At 40.0% G+C, this 23318-nt stretch overlaps 1 protein-coding gene across 2 annotated transcripts in view; it reads left to right on the plus strand.

Annotated features, from left to right (window-relative positions):
- Window positions 1–17349: 17349 nt before the first annotated feature.
- The window catches only part of ptprdb (protein tyrosine phosphatase receptor type Db), a 147317-nt gene continuing 141348 nt past the window's right edge, over window positions 17350–23318 (plus strand). Inside the window, exons 1-2 of one of the 2 annotated variants that reach the window (XM_046046387.1) lie at window positions 17350–17429; window positions 17594–17706. The gene's annotated coding sequence lies outside the window, so the exon portion shown is untranslated. The remainder of the gene's footprint in view (window positions 17430–17593; window positions 17707–23318) is intronic. The other variant, XM_046046388.1, reaches the window with a different exon arrangement.

Below are 23318 nucleotides of genomic sequence, written 5' to 3' on the forward strand. Positions count from 1 at the left end.
TGAATGAAAAAAATCTTCAAAGATGTCTCTATTTATTTGCATTTATATTAATGTAGATCTGAGTCAAAATCATGTACTGTGCCAGTACAGCTCTAGTTAGACAACAAACAAAATCTGAAAAAAAAATTAAAGCCAGAAGACAATTTAGAATTATTAAAAACACAAAGAGATTTGTCAGGAATAATAAAACTAAACAATAATAATAAATAAATAAATAATTAACATGTTGCCTAGGGTGACTTTTTAATTTTCTTTTAATTATCATGTTAAATCATCAAGGTAAAAAGTCTTGTTTCTTTCAGTAGTCCTCCATGATGAATAACCATACTCTCAGAAACACCTCTTTGCTGCCCTTCTGCGATAACCTCCTAAACACAGATGTAAAAGCGATACCCAATCTATTCAGCCCTATACTCTGACTCCCTGTCAATACCTACATCCTACAGCTGATAATATCATGACACTCTTTATTTTTACAGGCAATTTTTAAAATCTTCATCTGCCACTATGACATTTTAGGAGTGTCCACATGCGTTTTTCGATAGCAGTTTTGTTGAGGTTCAAGCTCAAAGTACAAATTGGCCTTGTCTTGGCTAATCGGGTAGTGGACACTGAGTTATGAGTATGGTATTTCACTACATGGTTTTACTGCAGATCACTATGTGTTGTGTGGCGTAGCTTTACTGTTGGATTGCTAAAACAGCCTGGCCCTGGATAAGGGGTCAAGCAGGGTGAGGGTGTGAGCAACTTAATTAAAGGTTAAGGCTCGCAGCATAATATTTAGGATAATCACAATGACAGTTATCCTCAGGTATGTTCCCTTGATGGTTGTTATTCTTTGAAAAGATTACTTGACACAGCAACAGTTTCTGAACATCATAAATGTGTGCAATGTGTGCACCTGCACTGCATTTTCAGAGTTTAACCAGGCTTTGCTCCTGCAAAATTCTGGTAAACCATGAGCTAACCACTGGCCATAACACACAACTTATATGGTATGTTTCAGATATCATTAGGTCTGTGCTGGTACCAAAGTAACAATTTTGGTTGGAGTGTACTCAGTCTCTCAAACAAAATCCATCTGGGTCAAAAGTTTGCTACAAAGTTACAACCAAGAATCCTTATTTTGCCCTGGTAAATAAAACACAGCAATATTTGTGGGGGGGTTTCTTTATGATTTCTTCCTCCAACTTCAGTAATTTAGCAGTCAACTTAGTCTCATATACCACATGTAGATTAACTGACTACATCTTCTTACTTACTATACATTTTGATGCCGAACCACTGGATATCAGCAGGGCTACACAAGTCAAAACTGCATTTACATCACTGGCGTCAATATTCCATCTGGAAGTAATTTCCCAACAAATTCTAATTTGCTGATTATTTTTTGAAAAAAAATTAGCTAGCCAACAGGTTGATCAACACATCCTTTGTGTACAGCTTACAGCCAACTACTAATCAAAGCTTTTCTGATGCTACACTAGAAGCAAGGCTGACCATGACTGTAAAAGCCAGCAGATAAGAAGCATATGTTAAGAGTTTACTGGTGACTATTAAATCCTTTTTTTCAATGTAAAGCTTTTTTAAAGACATAGTTGACAAAACAGCTAATCATGGGAATATTGATATGGTATAATGATAATCATATTCTAATAGTATAGCCTGAAATGCTTGAACTGGTTTACTGCAATTCAATGGCTATGGCTTCAATGTGGTCTGCTTGCTAACCAGAGAGTTAAGATATCTGATTATTTTTGTTTAGTCACTGAGGGCAATCATTTTTTCAGAAGTCCTATTCTTCCCTGCCTGAAGGTATAAGATTTCCTGAAATTTTGCCTAATCTTTTTATAGGGCAGCTAGATGGCAAGATGGATGGGGATCACAGTCTACTGTCTATTGTATCTCATCTGATCCACTGTGCAGATGTCAAGGCTCCACTCACAATCAATATCATTCTTGATCTCCCTGCCAACATGTGTGGCATGTGGTTAATTCTGGCAGGACCTGGAGATAAACGTGCTGAAATCTTTTCCGTTTACTGCTTGTTTTGGCATGGCTTTCACCACATTTCTTGTGCAGTTCTATTTTTATGTTGACACATATTGCACTCTTTTAAGACCTGAAACAGGAGATGGGACCAGGAGAGCGAAGGAATGAACAGTGCAAACCGGAAGGCTTGCAGAATCTGCAGCTCACTCTACCAACTCTCTCCTATCTACCCTATGTCTATTTCAAAAAGTTTGTTTGGTCATTCATTAAAAGAGAACAATGAATGACCAATATTATGAACTGCATTGCTAAATACATTGCTTTGGTCGGTGGATTTATCCCAACCCTCCTTTACATTCATACAACTGTAAAACTGCAAGATTGTATTAAAGATATTAACAACTTGTTACTGAATGCTTAATCACAATAGTTACCTCTTGATTTGAAGTATAAACACATGAAGTATAATGTATCAGAGGAATAGCTCAACAATGTATTCGCTTTCTTTCCAAGAGAGAAGTGAGAAAACCAATGACACTTCCATATCTGTGAGTTAGGTGCTAAACTCAGGAGGCAATTAGCCTATCTCAGCATAAAGGCTTCAAGCAAGGGGAAATAGCTCTCTCAAAAGTTCAAAACTACACCTACTACCACATCTAAAGCTCACAGATAATTAACACATTACAGCTTGTTTGTTAATGCATACACAAACAGAAAAAAATTAAGTTTATATCCTAAAATGTTGACTTTAGCTAAAAAGGAAATATTAAAAATGAATAGATTGATTTTTTTTTTTTTAAACAATGAAAATATCCACCACCAACCTGAGAAAATTGTGATTCAAACTTAAGGCCTGAACTGTTGTATCAAAGGGAGACAGGGTGATGGGGATCATTACTTTTTGGTTTAGTTAATTGTAATATAAATGTAGACTAAGACTGTACATTGACTAGACATGTTCAAAAACATTTACGCATGAACTGTGTTTTCTAAATCCCGCTGTACAGCTGCAGTGGATCTCTGCTTTTATATTATTATGTGTTCATATGACATTTTAAATGGTATTGTTCAGTTTTCTGAGTTGTTTGTCTTCTTTCTCACAGAAAGGCAGTGTGGCGGTATCTGTGAGTTTTTGGTGAATCATGTTTCTGTTTTGTTAACAGTTTGACTTCACAAGTGATCATTTGAATATGCAAATACCAGACCTCACACATTCAAAACCAAAATGATATCCCTTTGTACCTAAATAGAGGTGATGAAGAAAAATTAAAGCAGTCACATGACTGACTTTGAAACATAATTCATTCTAGGGTTTGCTACTTGGTGTGGTGAAGAACACACATTGGGGTCAAACTGTGTAAATGGTTTATAGATGTGCTTTGTTACATGAGTTATAATGATTACATTGATGTGTTTTCTGGTTATAAAAGTGATTGTTATGTTTGTAATTTATCTTGTTTCATGTTCTTGGAAAGATAAAATTTGTTACTGCAGAATGAAAAATATCATGACTTTAAAGCAACATATCTGTTAACATTGAGTCCAGCCCTTTTATTTTTCTCTAAGTCAGCTGAGTGCATTTTCTGTGATGACTAAGACTGAGAGAGACTGTTCACTAGAGACCCTGCACACACCCCATCACCACCACCACCACCACCACAGCCACCTGCTTGTCATGAACGAAGTCTTTGTGATTGACACAACTATCTCATCTACCTTCCCCTCACGCCCAGTACACATCACGGCCAAAAAGCAGTGACCTAGTCTGTTTGATGAGAGCAGATCATAAACTTGATCTTAAAGTGCTTCCAGAGACGGCATTTTAAATTTGAGTTGGAAGTCAACTCAATTAAATTTGTTCCCAGTGGCAAATTACAGCCGCCGTCACTGACTCACAGATCTTCTTCTAAACATGTGAAATACTAGGATCTGATTTGCTTATCCTTCACCTTTTTATCATCCTTTTTCTATTTTCAACTTTTCTCTCATCCTTCCTCAAAAGCACCATAGCTCTGTGCTTGGTTAGAAAGTGTGTTTTACATTTACAAATGTAAATTCAGGAAATAAATCTACATGTTAACACATTGTATTGGAATCATGTTTTTGTGTACTGTTACAGTACTTGATGTAGGTGTACTAACTGATATTGTATTCAGCATCCACTTGTATTAATGTAGGCTATGTATTTGTTATTCAGATGGTAAACCAATGCAAAGCAGCCACTCGGTTTGGTGTTGTGCTTCTTGTGCCTGTTTTGTTGCTTTATTTATGGAAGGAAAGTAAAGGCTTTAAGTGCAGCTGCAGGCTAGCCTGTTGGCAGCTGTATGCTAATGGCTTGCCTTGTTTGTGACTTTGAAATCAAAGCAAGTCTTATTCTGGCCATCGCTGGCCTTAAGGCTGTCAGTTTTAGGAACGCAGTGAAATAAATAAATAAAATAAAACCAATTTAGTTATTGGCGTTGACAAAATGGAGATTTCAAGTAAGACATAGGTGTCATTTAGAGGTAAAGTCATTTAGAAGCTACATGCTAAGAGCTTGTTTTTACTTTCATAGTTACAGCAGGTCTGGTCAGGGGAAACTTTTGGGGTCTTGAAAAGTGTAAAAACTTGTGTGACTTTCTCATGCAAGGCAAGAGATTTGGGGATAGAATCAAGCACAAAAATAAAGGCAGAATCCCAAGACCGATACTGCTGATGAAGTGATCGTCACAACATTTGTCTCTAATCACTTCAGCTCTGTCACTTTTTCTTTGCACCACACGCTCACTTCAATTACACCTTTCCCCCTGCCCTGATTCTTTAACTTGCATTTTCTCACCAGGTTTCTCAAGTTTCTCTTTGAATCCTTTCTAGTCCCTCTTCAGGTTTCTTTTCTTCGTATCAATTCCCCTTCTATCTCCCCCTGTCGCTCTTCAACCTTTCTTCTCTCTGTATCTTTCATGCCTCCCTCCCTTCCTCTCCATGTAGGCTGTGTAATATGTAAATGCGCAGACAGCTGCTCTCATTCTCTGAGTTTTGGATTCAGCAGTCGGCGTAATTAACAGCTCTGCGAACTGTGACTCATCCCAAACTAGGTGAGAGCATCTCTGTCAACCAATAAGCACACTCTCTTTCCTCCCAGTCTGGTCTCCTTTCTCAATCTCTTTCTCTCTCTCTCTCAAACACACAAACATTGTGGGGTATTTACTGAGACATTTACTGAGACCCTTGCACACCTATCTCCAAAAACAAACCCTAAAACATTTGGGTTCATCTCCCAACGGCTGACTGGTGCATTGTATTCCCTGCCCTTTCTTGTCTTGGGTCTTCCTTCCTTATTCCACCTTGTCATCTTTCCTCTCATCTTTTTCATCTCCTTTCTCTTTTCGACTACACCCTGCAGTAACTTCTCAGCTCTCAGGTCCTCTCGTACCCCTCAAGCCTACTTATCTCTTTAATGGGGATATCAATTAACATGGGAATCTGGGACCCCGGGGCCCTTAGAGAATTAATGCATAACTCATAACATAGGCTCCAGTGTGCTCATCTGCTCCGGCTCCTGTACTTTCCTCTTTACCTTTCTATTTTTCTTCTGTGGTGGTTTGCTTCTCTAGAGAAAGAAGGATTGATTTTCTCTGAAACCTCTTACTGGGTTTGTGCCACTTGCTGTTTATACAGTAGCAGTGGGTTTTATGTTAGGGTTTTTATAATTTGGCAGCGGTTGGCAAGCCACAACTGCACACCTATCTCAGTATGTTGCAAACATACTCTGTGTTTTGACAACATGGCAGGTGAGGAGATTTGACTATGGTAATGGCCTGGTCTGTGGTGAGAAAAAACATATAACTTATTGAATTGAATTATTTCTAGACTTTTACACCTTGAAGAACTTTGGTACACCCTGTCAGATGTCCACCCAGTTTCTTAGCATTTGGGGACTTTGGGTTTATTAAACATATTAGGAGGGTCAACCTGGGAGCTAAATGTATCTGGCTACAAATTGCACTGTGCTGTATTAGTGTTTCTTTTTGCCTTTTTGTTCTACCCTTTGGCTTGGGCCCTCCTTGACTCCACCTGGTTTTGGTTCCATGGACGTAGTCTCCTGCGAACATTTTAGTCATTATATAGATTGACATTCATATATACCTTCTCCTATGTACTGATACATTTTCTTTTGTTTTTTAGTTTTTTAGTCATTTTTTTTTTGTTTTCCTTTTTATGTTTTTCTGTTCCACTTGTTATGTCTGTTTGTTTAGTTATTGCTGTTAAAAGAAAAATCTTTCAGAAATAAAATACATAAAAAAGATATTTCTAGACTTCAAATCTAAATTAATCCAAAGGGCAATTTAAATAAAACTGTGACCACATCATGAATGTGTAATATGCAGCATTACATCATAATACTCTTACACAATACTATATTTCAGTAGGTTTAATTTTCTGCCATGTGTTAGATCCCGAGTTTCCCGTGTTCAGGAGGTACTGGACCAGCTCTCCATCTTAAAGGGTCCAATCCTCTAGGCCTATGGGTATTACCCTATTAGGTATAACAGAGGACTGTTTAAGCTGGTGTCGAAGAGATTCGCCTAGCTTCTAACTGTCTTCTTCCAAACGCCTACCCTGCTTACTCTGAAATGGCACCTGACTGAATAGCCCTAGAGCCAAATACCACCCCAGCCACACCCGTTAACAACAGCTCTCTTCTCATTGATCAGTGCACTTGATATAGTTGCTAGGATTGTATTTAGTGGCCAGGAAAATAGGAAATTAACTTATCCCCAAGGATAAGTTAATTCCCAAGGATAAGTTCATTTCGTTGGCTAGAGCAACCTATAAGAACCTTAAAGATGTTCACACTTAACACACTTTACCTAATGAATTACTACCATAGTGAAGAAATAAATTCAATATCTACTACTGGTACTTTAAATGCAGTGATTAAATATTTTAATGCAAAATTAAGCAAGGGCAAGCATACAACTTAAACTGATTAAAACTTAAGTAAACTGATAAAATTTCTAAAATTCAAAACCTGAGGAAACTTGAGGCTTTGTCCAAATCCCGTCCTCTATACCATGTTCGTCCTCCTCTTCTTTCTCCATTTTCTTCAGGCACATATACAGAGGTTTGGCATACATCTGGTAACTTGGAACATGATCCCTCGCATAGTTACAAAGTCCCAGGATTTTCTGCAGGTCATTCTCCGATCTTGGTGGCCTGATTTGGTCCAGCTTCTCGTGATACCCGTCTGAGAGTCCCAAGTCTGTAGCAACCTGGAACCCCAGGTAGTTCACTTGAAACTTTGGCATTTTTTCAAGTTCAGTTTTAGCCCTGCTTCTGTGATTCTTTCCACTAATTTTTGCAGTTTCTCTAGATGCTCTTCTTCCGTGTCATCTGCGATGAATACGTCATCAATGTAGATAGCGACTCCTAGGTCTCTTAGCACATCCATCACCGCCGCCTGGAATATATTTGGTGAATTTGTATAATCCTGTGGAAGGCGATGCCATAAGTAGGACTTACCCTTGCATTGTGAATGCCATTTTACCCTGCGATTGTTTGGCTAACCTTAAGGAAAAGAACCTGTTCGCCAGGTCAATGCAAGACTTGTATTTTTTGACCTGCAGTGTCTTCAGGGCCCCTTGCGGATTAAGGGCCTTGTAGTTAATTACTGGCCTCCAGCCTCCTCCTGCTGCCTCTGGCTTCTTCAATGCTTGAATCGGTTTGTTGGTGATAGGGTTGTGTTCTTCTCTGATGATCCCTAGGGCGCCAAGCTCCTTCACTATCTTGTCCATTTCTTTGACTGCTCCTGGGTCCAATGGGTATTGTCAAACCAGCGGATGGACACCACCCTCAATGGTGTGGATATACTTCAATCCCAGGTCCCCGCAATCGTTCTGGAAATGGGCAACGCTAGAATCATTGATTATTTGTCTCAATTTTTCTCTTCCTGATTGGGAAAAGTCGCTCTTTTTTAGCTTTTGTTCAGTTGTAGCTGGTATGTCTACTGGCGTGTACCAGTCTTCCGTCGCTGTTTCATACAGGGTTGTTACTCGTACCAGTCTGGACTGTAGCATAGTCAATCGTCTTCTCAACGAGTTTTGAAGTCTCTTTGGTGTATGTAGGTCTTTCAGATCTCTAGTTTTGATGAGGCCATATATGTTGCCATTGATGCCATTACTTCCTTGGCCCTCCGGCAGTCATCTTACGGGCTTCCTGGAGGGCTCTGGCGTCAATTTGCGGTACTCTTCCAACCACGAGCACAAGAAGTAACAGAGAGAGAGATGCTTGTAGCAAGATCAACCCTTTCACCAAACAGATATTAACATTGGCTGATTTTGTGATACCTGTTCAATGCAATGTTTGATTAATTACTCCTACAAATGGCAACCAAATTAGCATTAAGTGGTGATCAGTGTTGGGTATATTTATTGTCGTTGGTCTGAGATTGGACATGGACCCTGGCCAACAAAGTTGAATGCATAACAGTCTCCTACCAACACAAATCATCATTTCACAGACTACATAAGCACCACAGTACCTACATTGGCATTGAATGCTGGCAGGAAATACACTGCACGTCTACAGTACAATTACTTTAAGGTGAAATAGATAGATAGATCTTTATTGTCATTCCATGCGTTCATACGAACGAAATTCTGTTGGAGCAATCTCATCTTAGCAGCTTATAGTAACAATAAATAGAATAAAATATATTGCACTGAGTTCATTGGTCATCAATTATTGCACTTAAGCCACGAGACAGGTGCTTACTCATAATCTAAAAAAGATAATATATAATATATACATATATATATATATATATATATATATATATATATATATATATATATATATATATATAAGTAGTAAAACAGTGAAGACAGAAGTTATTGTTATGTTGTGTGTAGATGTGTATGTTGGGTGTGTGAGTGTGCGTGTTTTCGTCTGTGTAGCCGTCTTCACCACCGTAGGTCTTTCTTGTCCGCAGTAGTGCAGCTGGAGTACCACACAGTACAGCAATAAGTCAAAACACTTTCTATTGTGCAGCGGTAGAAGCTGATCAGCAGTCTCTGGGGAAGCTTGTTGCGTCTCAGCGTCCTCAGAAAGAACAGTCTCTGCTGGGCTCTCTTGATGATGTGGGTTGTGTTCAGGCTCCAGGTTTGATTCTCTGTGATGTGTACTCCAAGGAACTTAAAGCTAGGGACTCTCTCAACCTCCTCTCCGTTGATGCACAAACCATTGTGGGGTGTGTGTTTTTTTTTACTTTTCCTGAAATCTATTATGATTTCTTTTGTTTTTTTCATGTTGAGGATGAGGTCGTTGTCCTTGCACCAGGTTGTTAGTGTCTGAACCTCCTCTCTGTAGGCAGTTGTGTCATCTGCAAATTGAATGAGAGTGTTGGAATCCTGGGAGGAGATGCAGTGGTATTACAAAAGATCCCATTGACAGGTAAGCATTACTATGATTTTTAGAAAGTAATAAGAAATGTGATAACCTTCTTAAGAAATAGTACTCTCTTGCTAGAGAGAGAAGTAAGTAGTTAGTAATGGATTTCCCTAGTAACTTTCCCTAACTGTGGCAAACAGTAATATTTCGCTGCTCAAAATAATTAATATATCATCAGAGGATTGCAAGTATAGCTGCTCAAAGTTATTCACACCTCTGTTGAATCAATGGCTGCTTTATTTAAATTTCAAATGTTCTGAACTGGTAGGCTGGCTTTATTGTGTGTACTGTATTTGCTGGGCAAGCCGCAGCTCAGCACCAGGCACTCCAATCCACAACCAAACTTTACCTTCAGATCTGCCCAACATGTACAGTACTTTCTGACAGGCCTTTTGCACAGCAGACAATGTGACTTATCCATCACAGATGGAACCAGTAACATTAATGATGACTTTGTTCTATTCAAGTGTCCCAGTGAGTAATGTCAGTGTGACCGTGGGCAGGCACACACAATAAGAGCCATGAAATCATAGTAGCTGAATGTTTTTTTTTTTAAATTTAAGATTAAATTTTTTTTATTTACACCTGTGCTTTTGTTACTGTAACTTGTCAATTTGTCTTCTGTAAAAATAACTATTATTTCAAGTGCAGCATTTGAAAGGCAGAAGGAGCACTGGACATCAAAACACTAGTAATGAGGCAGACTTGACACTATAATTGTTACACAGGTAAGCAACCTATAATATAACATTAGCCGCATAGCATCAGGTATAGCTAATAGCTAATTTTGATGCTAAATCGCATATTAAATTCACCACAGGATTACCTTAAAATTTACAATGACTCATCCCTACTTTATTCTGTCTTGTCTTTGGAACTTTGACATACTGTATATTGATGAAACTTTGAATGCACTTCATGCTAAGTCATCGCAGTCTGTTTGTCAGTGTAGATGTGTTTACCAATGTAAAAGTGAATGAACATTCATATTAACCTTATATGACCTAGGTGAACAGATGGAAAGTGAGAAAAATCAGGTTAGTCGAGAGAGTAATGCCCCTTAACATTCTTTCAAATGTATGCCGGTTGTCAACAGCCTGGTCTGAGCATTTGAAAAATGTATGTAACACACTAAAAACCAACAATAACTCCATTCTATATACTGTATTTACACACAGTGTCATGAAAAACATTTTGCTTTACTGTGTTTCTGTGTGACAATACAAACTCTGCCATTCTGTCCTTAGATACACAAACATTTCTGATGTTTGAGAGTATCAGGCTGTGTGTCCAGCATACACAGTGTGCATGAGAGTAGTGGCATTTTCTTTAAGATCCATAGAATAGTGTAGTGGTATTGTAACCAATCGTTCTGAGTTTGCCTGACTGTATAAACTTAAAGTTCCCATTAAACAGAAAGCAGAGTGCTATTTGATTCCACATATTTACGTGTTTTCTGTGTTTCTGTAAAAACAAAGCTAGGGAGGAATATCACGGATTGGCTTTTAGTAAAAGCCAATCAATATCAGTGCTATTGGCTACTGTAAAAGTTTTACAGTACAGTAAGTTTTACGAAAAGCTTATAGGCACAATCCTCAAGATGACTCAGTGTGTTTAGTTGCTGGCTAATCTTCCTCAATTGAAAGAAGGTATCATAAATATTTTCTTAAGCCTCCAATATCCAACAGGGTGACTTGACCTTATGGTGGGAGGTTATGCTCGGGTTCGATTTTCTGCGTCAGTCTCAGAGCCTAAGGTCTAAGGTCAACAGTGTAGTGACATAATCAATGTCTAAATTGATACCCAGTTGGGGGGTGATGACCTGTAGTGGTAGAAGAGGATATAGGCTAATATTAATGGCATTATTGATATTCCCATTCATCTTGAAAAAGAAACACTTAAATCCCACCCCGACCCCCAACCCCGCTCTTTCACACAGACAAACACCACTGTAAGGTTTTTGGAGTAATAGTCTTATTTTGCTTTCTCAAACATTTACAATGTTAAAAAGTTTTAAAATTGATGTTCTCTTGTTCCTCATAATAGTGTAACCATGTTCTATCAATAGAATCAATTTCAAACCCAGGTCATACCTCCAAAGCACAGAGCTGAAATGTTTTGCTTTAACCCATCTGCTGCTGTGGTCAAAAGGTGAGTTAAACCGCCGCCTCTGAGATAAAATTCAAAACTAATCAGAGCTGATCCCATTCATATCCATTATACTCTGAACTGGATCGATAGTGACAAGGTCTGCAGCTCATCGCTCTGGGGCTGTCAGCAGGGGAAGCCCTGATCTATAGGAAAATGGCTGACCACCAGCGCAAGCTGGAGGAGGACCGTATAAATGAAACATGGCTGTTTATCAAGCTGGATAAGATTTATTTCGATATGTGTGTGATTAAGTGTTTGATGTTACTCTTTGAACACAATGTGAGCCAGGGGTTTATCAGATGGGAGGGGTGCCTGTCTCCGTGTGTGTGTGTGTGTGTGCATGTCTGCATGTGTTGAGTGAGAATGTGCATATGCGTTGTCTTTTTTCCACCCTTCTGACGTTTGAAATGCTTTTTTTTTCTTATTTAAACCATGTTGCTTTGGTACCCCCTGAGCTTTCAAACCCCTGGGTGGTCGATATGGCCTAGTTTTTGAATTTCCTGCTGCACACAGAGAGGCACACAAACAACTGGCACACATACAATGCACCGTCAGCCCCACTCACACAACACACACACGCCAATACAGACCTTGTAAGCGAATCGACAGAACATGTATGAAGGTGCTTTGTTTTTTACATTTTCATTCCAGAGTATACAAGAAAAGTACCTGAAGAGGGGAAAGGGAGGATGACAGATTGGAGGAGGTGAGAGAAGACAAAGGGGAAGAGAGGAGGAGAAAGAAAATTAGGGAGGAAAAGGAGGGAAAGAAAAAGGGGGCTGAAATATAATAATGTGTCACAGTACATGGAGCCGAGCCAAGACACACGCTGTGAATAATCTGTGGTGGTTTTTTGCAGATCCGGTTGTTGTAGCATTAAAAATATAATGCCAAATATGTCCCAGTGTCTGGCTTGCCTTAATGATGGTAGCCCAGGGGATGGATAATTAAGAAAAATGGATGAGCAATTTGCCTCTATATAGCTTTAATAGTTTTCAAATGGGTCATATTCAGTGTTGCTGTATAGGACAATGATACTTTGACCAACAAAGTGACCCTATCAGTGCTAGTTTATAGGAGACCCCACAGAAGAAATGATGTTGCAATGTGTTCTGAATGTACAAAATCATATAAAATATGCATCATTCAACATGGTAGTTCATGCAGCCTCAAAAGTGAAAACTGTACTTTGTCAATTTATACAAAAACAAACTGCCATGCCTGGGCGAGCCTGTATAAGAAACATGGACAAAGAATTTTCCTCTTATTATTTGGGTGAATCATGAAAGCGAATACAGATGGACAGATGGATACAGATATAACAGCAGGTGCATAGCAATAAGATCCATCACCTTGAAATCCAGGTTTAGACCTAAATCTACTGAAGTGTTGAGTCCCAGAGTGTCTTAAATAAACCTCTCTGAAGCCAAAGCAGCTTCCACAAGGAAAGTCAGTAAAGTAAAGCAAGGGCTTTATATTATGCACTTCTGCCCTTCCTTATGACGTCCTCTGCCTGCCCTTTGCAAGGAGAAATGAATGGTCCAATTGATCAACCAGTTACCTAACTGACCAGTTGACTCACTGATTCAAATTTAATGATATACCACAACACTATTGTCTATTTAAGTAAACTGTTTCATATAGTTAACATTTAATTGCACAAAAATGTTATAGAATTATTTACCATCCAGGGCTAGCACGACTCAAAATGCCAACATTTATTCAATGTTGGACAAATAACAAAAATCACTCCAATGAACCCACATACATGTACATACGGATACACAGAGTTACACAAGTATAAAGCTGACACACACACACACACACACACACACACACACACACACATTTCATCCCACATGCTCTGTAAATAGAGAGCAGGATGTTGCAGACATTTGGGTACATGAACAAACAAGAAGTGCTCCTAGAAATAGAGAGATAGAGAGAGAGAGCAGGGAAGGAGGGACTGATGAAAGAAAGTGGTAGAGAGAGAGAGGATGGAGACGGAGAGAGGGAGAGACAGCAAAGGAGAGCTAGGGGTAGGTGGACAGATGAAGTGGTGACTCAGGAATGAGATATGAAAAGAAAAGATTCAGCACTTGGAAATTCTTCTTCTCCTCCTCCTCCTCCTCCTCCTTTCTCCTCTCTCATTCTCTCTGTGGACAGAAAAGGTAGCATGAGACGGACATGGATCTCACCATGAACTTTGCTCTTGTTCTACTCGCTCCATCCATCTTCTCCCTTCCCTCTTCCGCCATCCTACCTCTTTTTCTCTGTCCACACATTCCATCCAGTCTTTGTGTCCTCATGTGACAAAGTGTGCAGAAGTCTGCCAGTCTTACCTTGAGAGGAGCGGCAGTCGCGAAGCAGTCAAGACTGCGATTAATAACAGAGGGGAATTTCAGGAAATTGGTCACAAACCTTATACCTGCAGAGTATGTGATTTGAAATTATAATCTAAATATAAAAATAATACTAGAAAACTGAAATACTACAGAGGTTGGCACTGTTGCCATACACCAAAAAGGAATCTGTTTGAAAATGCAATATTACACCTACACATTGTTTTGTAGCTTTTGACTCTTGCTATCATTGTTACATTCCTGTATTGATGCTGTGATATTTGACCGGAGTACAGAGATCTGTTTGTGCTCAGTTAAAATCTTCTTCCTGCCTTTGGCAGTGAACTGGATGCTTACATTCAGTCCCAGAGTAGAACAGAAAGTGTCCACTTTGCGATTCTGCTGTTCATGTTGAATTGAACTTTTTTATGAAAATGTCAGACATCCTAGTATGTTTAACATGACATATAGATGTAGACTGCAGTACTGGTTCTCATACAAAGCATCATACAAGTTCAGTTTAAAGGTCATCACTGTGTTAAGCTTTGTACGTGGAATTTGTCACATTTATATACCTCAATACTGTGTGTGACATATGGATATAGTATCATACATTTGTTTGCTTGCTTGCTTTCCTTTTTGATTTCTCTTGTCTCAATAACGAACATGCAGGGTTTCCCCTATAGAAATTGTGTAGCCAAGGTGTTAAGCCACCCAGAAGTTAATTTAGTTAGTAGATGATGGCCTAAACAGTAACCACGCTCATTAATAATATGACATTTGTTGTGTGAGACTGTGCCTCTGCCTTTTTTCTGTACAGGTTAACGCTTTATTCAATAAAGTTTTTATTTTTTATTTTTAAGGTGTTTGTAAAGGGTGGTCTTTGCTCAAGACAAGGTGGCAAAGTGGTACTTCTTTAATACAATGCTGTAAAAGGAAACGCTGCTGTGTGTTAGTGAATGAAAGTATTCAATCATTCATTTTACAGTATGTCTTTAAAATGGGACATTGCCTTACTGTATTGTTCTCTGTAAAAGGAGAAACAAATTAAAGCAACTACAAGGAACTGTTTACCGCCTTGTGCCGTAAAGATCATAACCTGGCTGGTGCATTTGCGAGTGAAAGAAAGATGCAAGTTATTTTTGATACACATTTTCTTTTTGAGGTGATGAGGTAATGTATCTGTTTAAGACTGTGCAAGATTAATAATTGTAAAATGATAATGGTGAAACAAAGTAAACTTTGTTTAAGTACTGTTCATACACCTAGGTTACATGTAAGCCCACAACTAGCAGATTTGGTTACTCAATTAATTAGTAATTTTGTCTTCATAATAATACGCCTACAGCAAGATATATCTCAGTTGCAGGGCCAACATAAAATGTTATGTTATGCAAGCAGCTGTATTACATCGACTGTAAACAGACATTTAACATACCTGTCAAGGAGGAATAGTGCCAATTCAGGATTGGTTTTGAATCCTTTCAAATTCCTCAGTTCTCTCCATCTGTTAAATATGGAGGTTGAAAATATAATGTAAAAAATAAAAATTCTCTAAAAAAATCATTCTGGTTCCTTTAGACTGGCTTACATACTCACAACATAGAAATAGCCAATGATAGTCTTGTTTGCTTATTTAGGTCATATAGAGGCATCAGTATTAAATTATGACTATGTCATAACCAGTTAAAAACTCCTTGTAGTTGCTTAAATGTGTTGATGATAAACACTGCGAGGGCTGCAAGTCTCTAGAGATGCCTCCACCACCTGAGGTAAGTCTGACTGTGTTCCAGAAAGTCCCAGGTCATCGCTTAAAATGAGGGGGCTACTGTACCTAGAAGAGCACATAGGAAGGTAGATACAGTTTGAAGTTACCACCATGTCTCTCTCAGGATCTCTCTGTTTCTCCCATTTTTTTAAATTCAAATTATCGTTACTGATGATATAAATAAGTAGCCTACAGTAGCCTATTTATATGTCAGAGTTTACTGACATAATGTTTGTTTGTTTGTTTTACTATGTTCTGTGTGTCTGTGTGTGTGTGTGTGTGTGTGTGTGTGTGTGTGTGTGTGTGTGTGTGTGTGTGCGTGCGTGTGGGTGTGGGTGTGTGCGTGCGTGCGTGTGGGTGTGTGTGTGTGTGTGTGTGTGTGTGTGTGTGTGTGTGTGTGTGGGTGGGTGGGTGGGTGGCAGGGTCCACAGTCTTTCCTTGTGGCTGCTAACCTCACAGCAGTGCATGTTAACTGTAGCAGTATCCAGTAGAGGAATTTAACGTAGTACATTTAGTCAAGTGCTGAACTTAAGTACAAATTTGAGGGTATTTCCATTTTGTGCAACTTTATACTTCTACTACCAGGTACATATTGTACTTTTTACTCCACTTCAGTTGTCTGACTGCTTTAGTTACTAGATGAAATGATTTACGGAACACAGAACAAAAGTTTAACAGCGAGGGGTACGTTAGCCAGTTAAAAGGAAGAAGGAGGAGAATTTTGGAAATTGTACTTTTGATGTTATGTTTTGCGGTTATAGTTGATACTAGGACAGAATCAAGAAAAAGAAAAAAGGTACAGTCAGAGAGCATGGGCAAAAACACCAGTCAACCATTGTCGGTCATTCTACAGATGGAGAGGGATTTAAAAGGATTCAGAACGGATCCTGAAAGGACTTTATTTGGCTGTGTACATGGAGGTATGGTCATGCTGGATATTATTGTAATACAACTGACTTATAATGTAACATTTTGTGTTGGCCTTGTTACCAAGCTATATCTTGATGTTGGCTTATTGTTATGAAGACTTAACATTCATAGGGAATTAGTAGGCAAGCATTAAAAATGAGTTGTCTTTCTTTTACTTCTTTCTAAACGAATGCACTCAAATCAGGATCCCGTGGAAACATTACCACTTTTGTCCACAGGGGCCGCCAGAATCAACATAAAATTATAGTTCCTTGTAGTTTCCTGTTTTGAATGCAGGACTTTTACTTGCATTATTATTATTATTATTATTACTATTAAAATTATTATTAACAATGTGGCATTAGTACTTAAGTAAAGGATCTGAATACGTATTCCACCACTACCAGTATTATAGTAGCTATTGTAGATACTGTAACCCTAAAAAAGCAAGTCGGATGCCTTTGAGTGAGTCTTTAAAACTGGGAATTATTTATCCAGACTTTTTACAAGTTCACGTAGCATATTTTCAAAAATGCATAGGTGGTTTGTGTTTCATATCTTGACCTACTTGAATAACTTTTAAGTGGTGGTGGTTTGTTTAATTCAGTTCTCTGAATCTGTCTCTCACTACTGTACCTCTGATCTCTCTCTCTCTCTCTCTCTCTCTCTCTCTCTCTCTCTCTCTCTCTCTCTCTCACTCTCTCTCTCTCTCTCCTCCGGATCTTATCTCGGTGCGCATCGTCAGCATCAGTTTGAAGTCAAATCTGACAGCCACTGCTTTGCCTGGTCCTATTCCCGTCATTTCCACTCTCTGGTGGTCATCCCGTCTCGTTTAATAGGTACAGACCGGATTAGTGAGCTAAACATGTGTAATTATTGATGTACTTTTTGGGTGGGTGGTTGTGTGGTTGTGGGGAGTTGACCTGGATTGCCGCCCGGGATGAGATAGTCCGTAGGCTGGCGTGCTTTCTCTCAATGTAGTCTTACCTTTTTCTCTTTGCAGTTCAGTCGGGACTGTGGGAGCGCGTCTGCTTGCTGTCTTCAACTTGGGGTGAAGAAAGACAGGGGAAACTCCTCGGGATTCTCCGTACACCGAGCTCTGATCCGGATATTCTGGTGAGCACACTTTGGCCAAAATTGTTGTGTGATTGTAATCCTTTGCGTTCTCCGGCAAACATCTGAAAGTGCTTCTGAATTATTCGGCAGATGTAAAAACGGGCGTGTCTGAATGACCCGGGCACTTTTGCCTTCTCCGAAATGATCACCACAAAAACACACAGAGGCGCGTTTCATGTGTTGTTTTCTCACGCCAGAAGCTGGAAACGACAGCGTGGTTAGCGGAGCTCGTTCGCTCCTGTCAATTTTTATACCCCATGGCAGCGAAGTTCTCCCTTATTATGCATGGGAATTAAACGTGGCCATTTGTGACAATTATCAGTCTGTATTCCTGTCACGGTGGGCGAAGAGAGTAAAATACAGCTGGTTGGGATGAGGGAGTGGGGGATAGATTAGGTGAGAGGAGTGTGAGAAGAAAGAAACATTTGAGGGGTCCCTCAGGGAAGCGCTGCTTCCCTCCTTTTCATGAGAGGGATTTTATTAGTCTTTTATTTCTCTACAATGATGGCATTGTCTGATATTGTTCTAAAGCCTCTACTTAATATGCTATTATTGTCAGTGCCATTGCTCCCCATTATATAGGCTATCCTACAGTCCTGCTGGCTGTGCTGTAGGCAGAAATCTATGGGGCCATTTGCTGCTTTTATTGTCCTATTTATCAATTAAGCTTGTCTATAATGGAGATATCACACTTCCTCCAACATAAAACATTACTCTCCCACACACCATCCGTTAGCATCTCACCTCCCACATAGCCACACTTGCTGTCCACCGCCGATTATCTGGTTATGTGCCACCATTTGCACTAATAGAGAGTCCCTACTTAATGTAATGACAACTCGATCTGTCAGCCCATGCACAACAGAGGGCCGCTTAAAGGCTCATAAGCGGTGTCATCAAGGGCAGATTGAGAAGCCATAAAGACACAGAGGACGTGACAAAGTGCCTGTGGAGGTTGTTTGAGTAGTTTGCTGATGTGTTTTATTGTCCATTTACAGTATGGGGCCGTCATTGTGAAGCATCTACTGTGTGTCTAAGTGACTGTTTGTGTGTGTGTGTGTGTGTGTGTGTGTGTGTGTGTGTGTGTGTGTGTGTGTGTGTGTTGGGGGGGGGTGCATGTGCGTGTCAGCTCTGCTCAGTCATGTGTATGCAAGGAAAGAATAAGTGAGCAAATAGAAAAGAGGGACAGAGAGGGGGAGAGCGAGAGATTATGCTAACTCAAAGTATTGGAGGAAGAGGAAAACCCATGTAAGCAGTTTTTCTTTTAGCTTATATATTTATTTATTTAGCTGTCAGGGCGTTTACTGATACACAGTAGGTTCTTCTGGCTTTGACATGCTTGTCACCAGCATGAGGTTTATATAAAAGAAGGCCACTGCTTATTTTAGCTTAGCTATAAGGCTGCAAGACAAACAAGTTGAGGCTAAGAGGACTGATCGAACAAGACCACTGACTTCAACACACATGAAGGCGGCTTATAACTCCAGGAACATGAGAGGGAATTGCTGGACAGCAGTTGAGGGTCCACTGTTTCTCTGCTGTGTTTTCGCAGTGGCCCAGAAGCTAAGGCGAGAGCACAGGAAGAAATGATGCACCACCAGTGGGTGGGCTGTGGATAATAATCAGAATGTATTTTATGTTTCTAGCTACATTTAAGGTAAAAGTAATAACGTATCAAAGGAAATTTATTTCAATGGGAGAGTGTCCCATGTCATAGTTCTTCAATCTACCTCCTGTACTCTCTTCAGATGAGTTTCAGTCTGGGATTCACAAAGATGTTTCAGTCGAGATTTTGAACCACATTGTAGACATCACGAGGCAATCATGCAACGAACCAACCATTTACCCCCGACGACCCCCCTCAGTTTTTAGTCTGGTGAAAATGAGATGATGTATTCTCAGATGATGTGCTGACATGGTGTCACTGATGGCAGTTGAGATGATGATGATGATGACAGTGTTCTGGCTCTTCTTATTGATAGTTATGATCTGATTATCATTGATACTGATAATAAAGTGGGTAGGTGCATTACATCATTCGTAATAATGGTGTTACAGCGCTGCAGTCTGGAGTAGGGCGTTACATCTTAGACCAGAAAAAGATCAAAAGGACTTGATTTCCCAGAATGCTCCTCACTCTTAAGAGCTGTGTGACTTATATTGGAGCAGAGGCAAACACCCGGTTAGAGTGCTCTTTCAAGAAGAAGACAAGTTGAGTGTCTTTTGACAACATGAAAGAATAGATCTACTTGAATTTGCCGTTGTTGTTAAGATGGTGGGCTGGCAGCATCATCGCAGTCTTAAGAACATGACAGTCCGTGCAAAATGGTAGCGGCATACAAAGCCAATCCTGATTTTTCCATGTGACAGATTGTGTGTGTGTGTGTGTGTGTGTGTGTTTTCTTTTTTGCTCTGGTTGTTGTTTGTTCTCTCAGACGCAGACTTTCTAAATCACACATAACAGGCACATACGCACTCAAATGTACTTCGGCAAATTATCTAATTATTAACATGGACAAAACAAAATGGTCAAAACGTTCTCAAAAATACCAGAAACACGTCGATGCAGGCCTGCAGTCACACTTGCCTACACACTTAGGTAAAACCTCATTGTGTCTTGGATGTATCCACCCATTCTGTCATACAGTACATGGCCTTGGGCTTAAAAATATGTGTGTACAAACACACGTACACACAGATATAGCAGGGACAGCCCTGGTGTGCTGGCACCAAACCAAAGAGCTGGTGATAACGAGGTTGAAGTTAGTTAGGATTTTAGCTGCGCCTCAACCTCCTAACACCCTTTCTAAATCTGATTCATCCCAAAATGAGATGTTTTTCCAAGAGAGGGAGATGAAAACATTCTCTCCCTCTCTCTTTCTCTCTCCCTCCCTTCTTCCCTTGCCAAATACAGTTGAGCTCACCCCCCACCGCCACCCCTCTCTTCTATTACTCTCATACTCTCACACACTATCTGTTTCACACCCCGTTCCTCCCTCCCGTTCTCTCACATCTCTCTCTTCTCTCCTCCCTTGGCACCTCAATGTGTTTCTCTTTAATTGAGATGCATTTCAATGTGGTGCAAATTAGCTTTCTACAGCTCCAGTCCAAACTTGCAACCTGTGTGTGTGCGCCCATGCATGTGTGTGTGCACATGTAATCTATAAGTGTGTGCGTGTGTGTGAAAAGAATTCCCACAGTTGAAAGCGCTACCTTCCTCTTCGTTTCTCCAACGCGTCTTCTGATGCCTCCTTCTCTCTCCCACTAACTTACATTTTTAGTACAGCATTAATAACATTCACTGGTTTGGACTCCTTTAGTTTGTGCCTTTTGGCTGGAGGAATTTACTCGACCCCCTTCTTAGGATCTGAATGCTGATCTGTGAGAGATGACAGTGCATGTCAGCTCATTAGGGAGAGGGCCATAAATCAGGAGGGTCAGGGAGTTTTATAAAGACATGTTTCAGTTATGCAATGCTTGTCTTCCTCAGCTGATCTGATCTGGTGCTGTTTTGCTAAAGGGAAAGGCAGGCTGGTGATATTCTGTACACTGTGCAGGGAGATGGCACAAGTATAGGGAAAGTGCAGTTTGCCTCTCTTAATGTGTTCTTTAGTTGACTGCTAGAGTATTAAAAAATGCCAATTAGGGGAAAGTTTTCTCCTATTCTGAGAAACTTGAAAAGTATCTAAATGAGATAATGAGATAAAATGTGAAATGATCTCTCCTAGTGACAGATACCTAAACTTCTATAAACAAACATCTTAAAAAATAAATACAGTGGAGTATCTTAAAGCAGGTTCATCCAGGTGGTCTCTGGTGTGTGCATGTCTGTGTGTATGACTGTGTGTGTGCAAGCAGTGTATGAGTGTGAACATGGCACGGTGGACTTTGTGGCACTTTGTGTGTGTGCGTATGCATTCGCACATGCATGCATGTGTGCATGTGAGAGAGGGAGAGGAGTCGTTAGGGAGAGTGATGCTGACAGTAGGGTGACCTTGGGGCTCCCAGTCTTCCTCCTGTCGATGAAGGGGATGACTTAGTGCCTCCCTCCCCACCCATGATGGCTCATTTATTATCATTAGGCACACAGTCAAAAAGATGCTGCTCAGGCCCTCAAAACAGAGTGGTACGTCTGTGGGTATGTGCGCTTGTCTGTCTGTCTGTGTGTCTGTCCGTGTGTGTGTGTGTGTGTGTGTGTATCCCTTAGCGTGAGAGACAACAGGATAGAGATAGAAAAGGAAGTCTTATCTTTTACGATAAGTGCTGCGTATCTGAGCATATGTGTCTGTCACAGATGCACCTGCCTTTGTGTTGAGCTTCTGAACATGTGTTTATCTTATCATATCTTGACGGAAGACGCGTTGCCTGTCAGTCCACATCTGCCAGTGAGATGCGCCTCTCCTGCTTACCATGCAGTATAAATAACAGTTCATGTCATAACCCTAACCTTACGTCACCTCAGCCAGCCAGTGAGCAACATCAGTGGTATATGGATACATCAGGGCAGCCTCTGTGCTATCGTTTCTCAGCGTGATGGATGGAGACTTCTGCAGGCCAGTCAATACCCAATCTGAGCCCCACTGTCCTGATTTAAGATACAGCTGCACCCAGGTGACACACTCAGAAGCACGCCACTTTAATCACTCTGAGCATCAACTCTACGCTGCCAAGATTGGTGTGTGTGTGTGGGTTAGTGTGTTTGTTTGTGTGTTTGTATTAGTATCTCACTCAGTCAAGCACTGCTGTAATCACACAGCAATTGGCAAGTGCCTGCACTTCTGACAGAGTTAACATTTTTTTTTAATGTAAAGGGAGTAACATAAATAACGTTTACTGCTATGTGTGGATTGAGCGGTAACAGAAGACATTCATGAAGAGAGCATGTGGAGTTATTGAGCTACCTTATTTTAGCGTTATTTAAAAGTTACTACAATTTGTATGGAGCCTTGTGTAAACTGAAAGCTCACATACTGTAAGACTGTCTCCCACAAAACATATTCATATATTTTTTTATATTTCTGCTTTGACAAATGGAGGAAATGTAATTTCTGCCTAGATTACATTCAGTGGCAGTTTTTCCAATCCATGACATCCTTATACTAATACTTGACAGAGTGGAGGCTGGGGTGGATGATTGGGCATACAAAGCATTCAGGACTTTGACACCAGAGAGTGAGTTTTGTGTCCTGTGTCCACATGCTGCTATATTTAGGCTACTAGGCCACATGGCTAAGGTTAGGGAAAGATTGTGGTTTGGGTTAAAATAAAAATGGAAAAATCAGTGCATACCGTCTGAAGTCAGCTTAAAGTCAGCATTTACTTTTTCACCATTTAAGACCATTACCTTTTTCTAACCTCAGACAAGTGCTCTTAGTTGCCTTAACCCCTTAAAACATTCCTCATGCTGTAACTGCCAGGAGCAGATTTGGTGGAAGAATAAATAAAAATAATGTTTACACTGAACGGTTTGGAGATACATTCAGTAGTGAACAATTTCATTTACATTTCTTTGCAATATGCTAATAAAAAAATTATCCATGCAGTTATCAGACACGGTTGTATTCAGATATGTCAAAAACTACAGGGCAAATATGTCAAATTCACAATAATTG

Source organism: Micropterus dolomieu, linkage group LG04, assembly GCF_021292245.1.
Source record: "Micropterus dolomieu isolate WLL.071019.BEF.003 ecotype Adirondacks linkage group LG04, ASM2129224v1, whole genome shotgun sequence".
NCBI lineage: Eukaryota > Metazoa > Chordata > Actinopteri > Centrarchiformes > Centrarchidae > Micropterus > Micropterus dolomieu.